The sequence below is a fragment of the Melozone crissalis genome, unplaced genomic scaffold (genome assembly GCF_028551555.1).
Source record: "Melozone crissalis strain CALT ecotype California unplaced genomic scaffold, PUWL_Pcris_2 ptg000005l_1, whole genome shotgun sequence".
In the NCBI taxonomy this organism is placed as follows: domain Eukaryota; kingdom Metazoa; phylum Chordata; class Aves; order Passeriformes; family Passerellidae; genus Melozone; species Melozone crissalis.
Genome location: NW_026535783.1, coordinates 15,282,304 through 15,290,659, shown reverse-complemented (window position 1 = coordinate 15,290,659; position 8,356 = coordinate 15,282,304). Strand labels below are relative to the sequence as shown.

General features: G+C 53.5%; 1 pseudogene; it reads left to right on the top strand.

Annotated features, from left to right (window-relative positions):
* The first annotated feature begins 1,144 nt into the window (after positions 1-1,144).
* LOC128944388 (serine/threonine-protein kinase PAK 3-like) lies at positions 1,145-7,952 on the top strand (annotated as a pseudogene).
* Positions 7,953-8,356: the final 404 nt, after the last annotated feature.

Sequence of the window (8,356 nt, the reverse complement as noted above, 5' to 3'; positions counted from 1 at the left end):
TCTGGAACACTCTTAAAGGTGCAAAACTTATTATTCAACATAAACAGAATGAGACTATTGGAGATAAAAGCATCATAGTCAACTCAGTACAGCATGTAACAACATCTCTTGCTTGTGTTGTTTAATAGGATTTTCTTTTCCTGGTAAACCTGTATAATTAAATCTTCTTGCTATCTAGATCTAATTTTCAAAGTTCTGTTTTCTTTTGCCAAGGCATTTTATCTATAAATTCTCTTATGCTAATAGGGTCCAAAGTACTCTCTGTCTCGTGCAGCCCAATACCCCACTGCAGTTTTGGACTGTTCCAAAGGGGTCTCCTTTGCGCTCCACATCTACAGGCCATGGCAGAGCAGCCGGCCACAGGCTGCTGCCAGACCTCTGACGCAACACAAGGGTGGCAGCCCAAGAATCAGCTCATGGCTCTTCCGGAGGTTCTCAGACGTTAAGTTGCCAGAGAAACAGCAAGCAGGAAAAGAGGAGCTTTGCATCTCCCTGCCACAAAATGAGGTCAGCCTCAAACTGAGTCAGAGCAAAGGTCAGCATGCACCTGCGTGCTCAAGAAGCAACTGCAACCTACAATAGTCCTGGAAATTTATTCTCTTTGCTTCTTTTGCCCCCTAAATGTCATTGAAGAAGTTAGGCTTTTCAGAACCAGCTAGGATGCCACCTAGAAGAAGCAGACTTGCTTTCAGGCAAAGCTTTTGAGACCAAAAGTCATGTTTGCTTGGGTTCCTTGGGTGCCACTTGGCTTGGTGCATTTTCTGAGTTCCCGTGCCTTCCCCAGGCAGCCTTGAGCACTGCCTTATGGGCTGGGAGGACATTTTCTGCCGCTTTATGAGTGAGGAGAACGTCCCAGGCTTTTCTTTTGCATCAGCTGGACAGAGGGTGGGCTTGCTGAGTGCAAGAAAGCTGCAGAGCAGCTTCTATTGTGAGCTCAAGGGAGCGGTGCCATGTCACAGTGCTGCCAGCACAGCGTTGTCCCAGTGTGTGCAAGGCCTGGTCGTCCAGAGCAGCTCTTCTGCTGGCTCCCTGCAGGAGGATCCTCATGTGCAAGGAGTTCTCAGCAGACGGCCTGCACCCCGAGAGGAATCTTGCTTTTCCCTTGGGTGGCATTCAGTGTGCAAACCCACACAGCGCTGCCAAAATGATCGGGCAAGTCTGTGCCGCGGTTTGCACCGTCTTTTCTGTCATCTATTCGGGCTACTACCTGACCCAAATGACTCGTAAGTAAAGGCTTCTCCTGGGCCTGGCATCACCCGGCTTCTGCTTCACTCGGCTCTTTATGCTGCACTAGTGACCCAGTTTCTTTGGGAACAAAATGGCCATGAAGGTGCCACTGCTTTGGTCAATGTCCTGCCAGCGGCATCAGCTAAAAAGCGAGCATCTGTACTGAGTGCCGGGTGCAGAGCATTTGCAGTGCAACCTGCAGCGGTTGCCTTCCCTCCCCGGGAGACTGCGTGGCAGCGGAGTCTGTCATTTCCTCAGCTTGCTGCTTCAAGCAAGACAAGCTGCAAATTGCAGACTCTGAGGAGAGATCCGCAGAGGTACTTCTACCAACTCAGTGGTTCTCTCCAGGAGTGAAGGAAAGCACCTTTTGCTCCAAATTCTGCCCCTTAGAGGCCTTGGCTCCGGGACTTGACCCTTTGATGGTGTGCCAAGAGTGCGATTCCCTTGGCAATTCCCTTGGCAGCACAGACTCCAATGCAGGGAGGGTTGGCTGCTGAGCCCAGCAGCTGTTCCCGGGCTGCTTCAGCAGGGAGCTGCCACAGCGAAGGGGCCCTTGGTGGAAGCTTTGCTGGGCTATCATCTTCAGCCAACGGATGGGAATTAGGGCATGCACTTTAAAAGAACAGATATCTAAGATGCAGGAAAGAGAAGAGGAAAATGCTGCTTGAGCTGTTGGGCACAACAGAAGCGCAAACTTTTGAAGAGCAGCAGGCGTTTCCACCACTGTCTTTCTATTTCTCTCTTGGCAAAAGAGGCCCAAATGTAGCCAGAGCCTACTATAGCGTCCTTGTTGTTCTCTTGCTTGCTGTGGGAAAGAGCTCTTGCTCCTGGAGGCATGTTGGCAAAGGGAAATGCTCTGTGTTGGGACTGCCTTGTGCTGGGAGAGTCGCCAGCACAAGCACTTTTCTAAGGGCCTCTGGTTCCTTTTCCCTTGCTCGCTGCAGGTCACCTGACATGCGGATGGAGACAAGCCTGTCCTTTGGTGAGTGGCAAAGGAAGCTGTGATTTTGCTGGCGTGTGAGAATTATGCAGCAATTCTGCCAGCTTGGCCGGTTGCAGTTGAGTGGGGAGTGCCAGCGTGGGAGGCTGAAAGAAAGGCCAACTGCCCGGTGGCATCAGCAGTAGCAAAGGCAGCAAATCAGCACTTGTTTGCTGATTTTCCAACCAAGAGCCTTTCAAGAGATGAAAGACAAATGGGATGGCTCCAAGGTGTCTTGCTGCTTGTAGCCAGCAGGGAAGCTCAAATGCACAGCAAGATGGAGTAGCACCTCATTCAGCCATATTCCACGGGTTTTCGTGACTCAGAGTCCCATGTGTATCAAAGTCTATGGTTTCCCCTACTTCTGGGTCCTTTCCCAGCTCAGTAAAAAGCAGCTCCTAAGGAATTGGCTATTGCCCTTCTCTCTCACTTCTGTCTGCTTGCAGGGCTCAACAGCAGGGTCAGCAGCTCCTCTGGCTGCCTCTGTCATTGAGGAAGAGGCTGAAGAGGAGCAAAGGAACATCAAGCCTCCAGCTGCTGTCCCTCCACAGCCTGAACTTGCAGAGCCGGTAAGTGGCAGCTGAGCTTGGCACTGCCTTTGGTGCAGGGCCAGGCTTCCCCTTTTGGAGCAGCCCTTGCTGCTCGTGGCTGAAGATGCTGGCGGCTCTGTGCCTGCCATGATGTAGTGCTGCTTCAGGCAAGCCAGGCAGCCCTGGCCAGTGCCTTCTGAAGTTTGACATTTAAGCTGGCATGCTGAGAGGGCCCGAGAATGTCTCTTGGGATCAGACAAGTGGCAGCATTCCACGATTCCCAGCGTAGGAATCAGCCCCTTGTGCCCATGGTCAGCGCAGGCTGCCTGTGGTCAGCGGACGGAGCGGCCCAAAGACGCAGTTGACAGACTTGCAGGGGATCTGGGAGACACTGGCCCCTGGAAGGGACCTGCTCGCTCCATGGACTAATTAGCTTCAGCCCGTGCTTCACTGCCAGCCTCTCAGAGCAGAGTTTGGAGAGGAGAATCCTCAGCAACCCTGCATTGTAAAGGGCGGGTGGGTCTGGGCGGCGCTGGAAGGCGGCTCCAAAGGGCCGCTCCCTAAAGGCTGCCATAGAGAGGGGAAATCCAGGAAACAGATCAGAGAAGGGACACGCTCCGGGCTTCTGAGTAGATCGTTGCATGCCAGCTGCGGGGTGATTTCATTGTGCAGGAGAAGACAGGAGGAGGAAAGCAACAAGGGTCTGGGCCATGCTCTGATCTCTTTCTGCATCTTGGCAGCTCCAGCAATACCTTGTTGCCAGTGTCTAGCAGAAAAGGTGAAAACGTGGAGCATGGAAGTGGCCAAGAGGGGCTGGATCCAAGTAGCCTTTGGACTTTTCCCAAAGCTGCCTTTGAGAAGGGGACATGGCTGACAGCATCTTCCGAAGGCCTTGCTTTTGCCGTGCGCTCCGAGGGGCATCTGTGCCAGCCACCCTTCTGACGGGCAACCCTTTCTTGTCCCAGCTCAAGACTGGCTCTGCCATTGAACCTGGTGCCACTGGACCAGCATGGCCTGCAGCAGCCAGCTTGCCCCCCGCTGCCGGCACTTCCTGCAGCAGCGCAGCCCAGCTGCCCGAGATGAGGGAGGAGCAGGGCCTGAAGACGCTGAGTACGTCCGGTGCATTTCTTGTCTGCCAGAGCAGCGTGTTGTGTGCGTGTGTGGGTGTAGGCTGCGCCAGAGGTTGCCCCTGGGTCTCAGAGGCACTTAGGCCTCTGTGCAGAAGCTGTTGTTGTGCCCTGAGGCAGCGTGGCAGCGCTCAGGGAGTCCCTGCTGCCTGTGAGAGCGGCTGGGCCTGCCTTGGCTCTGGCTGGGCTGCCTTCTGTGCCAAAGAGAAAAGCAGAGTTTGTTTCTGCTTGAGAAGAAGGCTGGAACCTAGCAGGTAACTAGGCCCCAGGGAGCTCTCTGGCCCCAGCTGTTTTATGGCTCTCCTTTTTACTCCCCCTCTGGCTCAGACACTTTGGGTCCCATGCTGGCCCTTCCAGTGATGGTGGGTGTGAGCACAGAGGCTGCAAAGGCCCTTGCTTACCTCTTAGGGGCCCCTTCTTAAGGTCTCGTCACTTTGGCTTATGGCATGGGATGCTGTGCTTGAAAGAAATAAAGGCCTTCTTGGAAAGGCCACCTGATGAAAGGTGGAGAAGATGGCCCTCCCACTTGTTGGTCTCAGCAGCTGGAAGCCAAGGGAGCGCAAAGGGCCCACAGCTGCCGGCAGTGGGGCTGCCTTTGGGATGGTCTGGGGAGCGGCGTCTCTGTGTGCGAGTGAGCGCCCTGCACTGCTTTTGTCTTTCAGGGAGCCTTGTGAGTCTGGGCCAGCCAATGAGCAAATACATGGGACTTGAAGAACTCGGACGAGGGTAAGCGTGACGTCAGATCATTTTGCAAAAGTGTGGGCCAGGTCTTTGGCCAGTGCAATATCAAGCATGAAGTTAGGCAAGCTCTAAGCGTGGTCAGACTCTGGCTTTACCTCCTGTCACCTGCCAGGACTGCTCGGTCAGAGCAATCCCAACGCCTCATCAACAAAAAGTTGATGCTGGCAGTGTCTTGCTTGAAATAATGAGGAGCAGGAGCTGGGAAACCTGCCCCTGAAGCTTTCTGGCCTGAAATAGCATCTTGCCATCCAAGAAATGTCAGATTCTCAAAGACGGTGTTCTGACTCTAATTGTTCTCACTTTTTTGCCACACACACGCATGCACTGGCACAAGGAGAGCGTTCTCCTTAGGTTTGAAAATGACCTGGCTGGGCATGCGCCTTGGAGATTTCCAGCAGCCCTTGGTCTTCATGCTGCACCTTGGTGTTCCCTTGGACAGCCTGCCCCACATGGCAGAGGGCTCACGGGCTGACGTGCTGTTGGCTGGAGAGACGCCACAGCCAGGCATTTCCAAAGGAAGGCGTCCAGGCAGCCTGGGCAGGTCTGCTGCCTGGGCTTGCTTTCACTGCCAAGGGATAAAGCGCTCTTTCTACTGCTGTTTTCTTTCTAGGGAGTTTGGAGCTGTTTATAAAGCCCTTGACACCAGCACCGGACAACAGGTAAAGTGCCAGCAGCCCCATGCCATTTTGCACCTCTGGAGCGCTTTCCCCGCTGCTGTGAGCTCTGCCTGGAGGTTTGGGTGGCCGCTCCACGTGTGCTTCTGAGGCTGTTCCTCTGAAGTACATTCTAGGCTCAGGGTGTAGAATGTTTTTGGGATGGCTTTTGCTGCTTCTGCTAAGCTCTGCTGTCTCTCGACAAGGCGCTTTGGCCCAGCCCGCTGCCTCATTGCACCAGCACTTGCTCCGTGCTCCTTGTGATCTCCAGCAGGCTGCGTCTTCTCAAGGTACCAGTCGCCAATGTCATTTCAGATGGCGATCAAGATCATGTCACTCAAGGAGGAGATGTCCGAGGAGCTGGCTGCCAATGAAATCCTGGCCATGAGGGACAACAGGAATCCCAATATTGTTACCTACTTAGACAGGTTGGCATATTCTCGTGTCAATGTAGCTTTAGCTGGTGCAAGCCAGAAGAGACAATGCCCTTTGGTCACTGGCAGAGAACAGAGCTGGTGATGATTTCTCTGCTGGTCTCCAGAGCGTGGCAGGAGGTGGAGCTGGTGTTCAATATTCTCTTGTGGCACACGTAGCTTGGAGAGCAGTTGCAAAATCCTGGCTCAGGCCCTGGGGTGACTGAGGCTGTGCCCATTGCTGTCTCTCCATGCGGTGGTTTTCTTCTTTCAGCTACCTGGTGGATGCGGAGCTCTGGTTGGCCATGGAGTTCACGGACGGCGGCACCTTGTTTGATGTGCTCAGGGCAGTGTACCTGGAGGAAGGACAGATAGGCGCTGTCTGTCGGGAGGTGAGGGATCCCGCTTCTGCTTCCCCAGGCCTGCCCAGGATGCTGCTTGTCTCCTGGAGGTTAAGGAGAGCCCAGATTTCTTGCTCTCAGCTCTCTTTCGCTGCTGCTGCTGCAGTCACGCCACACAGCAGAGGAAAGAGCATGGGAAGTCAACTGCCTGCCAGTCTCAATGCACGTCTTAGGCTCTGTTCTCGCACTCTTCCATGCTGTCTGTGCTCTGGCGCTGGTGCTCGCTCACTGGCTTGCTTTCACTTGCTTCCTCTTCTCACATTTGCCTGGGAAAGTTTGCCTGGAGCCTGTCTTTGTGCCCTACATTGCTTGCCACTGGAAGGCAGGATGCAGGTGGCAGAATTTCAAGCTAGGGGAAAGAGCTGTCCTCAGCTTCAAAGGATAGCATTGCAGCCTGGATGGCAACGCATTCTGGAACAGCTTGAAGGTGCTGCCTCCTCCTCTGCTGCCACTAGGCGTCCCCAAAATCTTTGCTGTGCTGCCTCCCAGCCAAAGGGGACGCGCTTCCTGCCAAAGGCCGATGGAACTTTTGGAGGCCGAGATGCCTTCGCTTTGAAATCTAGAAAACACTACCAAGAGAGTTGTAGTAGCAAGCTCTTCTTCGTGACAGCACCGTGATGCTGCACCCTCGCTCACAATTCCCTGAGAAAGCTGTCAATCCCGCTGAGCTCTTTCCTTGCTGGTGGGATAAAATCAGATCCTGCACCTCACATTGACTTTGCCTCCCTCCTTTTCTCTTCCAGTGCCTGCAAGGACTGCGTTTCCTTCATTCCCGCCAAGTTATCCACAGAGACATCAAAAGCGGCAACGTTCTTGTGGGCATGGATGGATCTGTCAAGTTGGGTGGGTATCCCTGCTGGGCTGCAGCATTTCCAGCAAATGCTGTGGGGCGGCATTTTAGTGGCTGCCACTTGGCCAGAAGTGCCACTTGGTCAGTGCGTGAATCATCAGGGTGCTTTTGAAGTGGCCGATGCCTTATTTGCCTGGCTGCAGCCACGTGGAAGGAGAGCTCAGCTGCCTTTTCAGCTAGATTCATGATGGCCTGGTCAGGCTGGCGTGGGCAGTCCTTTTGGCTTCTTTGCCAGTGGCAGCTGGCTTTGACAGGCTTTGTTTTTGTCCTCAGGTGACTTTGGCCTCTGTGCTCAGCTCAGCCCTGGGCGCAGCAAGCGCAGCTCCAGCATCGGCACTCCCAGCTGGATGGCACCGGAGGTGGTGAGAGGAGAAGCCTACGGCCCCAAAGTGGACATCTGGTCCCTGGGGATCATGGGGCTGGAAATGGTGGAAGGGGAAGCTCCTTACCAGCGGGAAGCCCATCTCAGGGTAAGGTGCAGCTTAGCAAGAGGGCTCTGTGTGGAGAGAGCTGATGTGGCTAGCAAAGGAGCAGGTGGAGTGTCCTCTTGCATCCATGTGCTGTAGGTTTTTGAACTGATCAAAAGGAACGGGCCCCCAAAACTGTAGAACCCCAGGCACCACTCGGCTCTCCTGCGTGACTTCCTCCACTGCTGCCTGCAGGCAGATGAGGACAGGCGCTGGTCTGCCAAGGAACTCCTGCAGGAAAGAAAAAGCAAAGAGGCAAAAGGAGGACACCTGCAGGGAGGGATGAGAAGGAGTGTGGGCCACGTGGCTGAGACAGCTGCCAGGACAGGAAGGCACAGGGGACCTGCTGCCCTCGGTGCTCTTCCTGTGTGTCTTCCTGGTAGCCAAGGAATCCTGCTTGAGCCCGTGAGGATGTGATCCTGAAAATAAGGCTTCTTTCTTTGTTCTTTTTCCTCAGGGCAGCATCCGTTTGTCACCTCAGCCGATCCTGCCTCCAGCCTGGCTGCTCTTATCATCTCAGCCAAGCAAGTGCAGGAAGACAAGAGAGAAGAAGCCTGCGCCTGAGGAGGTCCTTGTGCCCCGCCAGCTGAGAGCAAGGAAATGGGATGGATCATCTTTAGGCAGAGTTTCAGCTATCCCCTGAGCTTTAACAGGAGCTGTGCTGTACATAGGAAATGTAATGGTTCTGTAATTTGCTCCGTTTAGGTGTTAGCTTAGGTTAGGGTAGGTTAGGTTAGGTTAAGTTAGGTTAGGTTAGGTGTCTCTTAGGTTCAATTTAAAGCTCTGTTGTTTTTCTTTCTCAAAAAGATGTAAGTTTAAAAAAATTAGGAAATATAGGGATCGACTTTTAAGAACTTTACAATGTAGATAGCTTAGGTAATAGAGGATTGTTTAGCTTAGAACAGAGTGTTGTTAATTTAGGGAAGATCTGAGGTATCTTTTAAGTTGAAATGAAAGAATTGTCATAA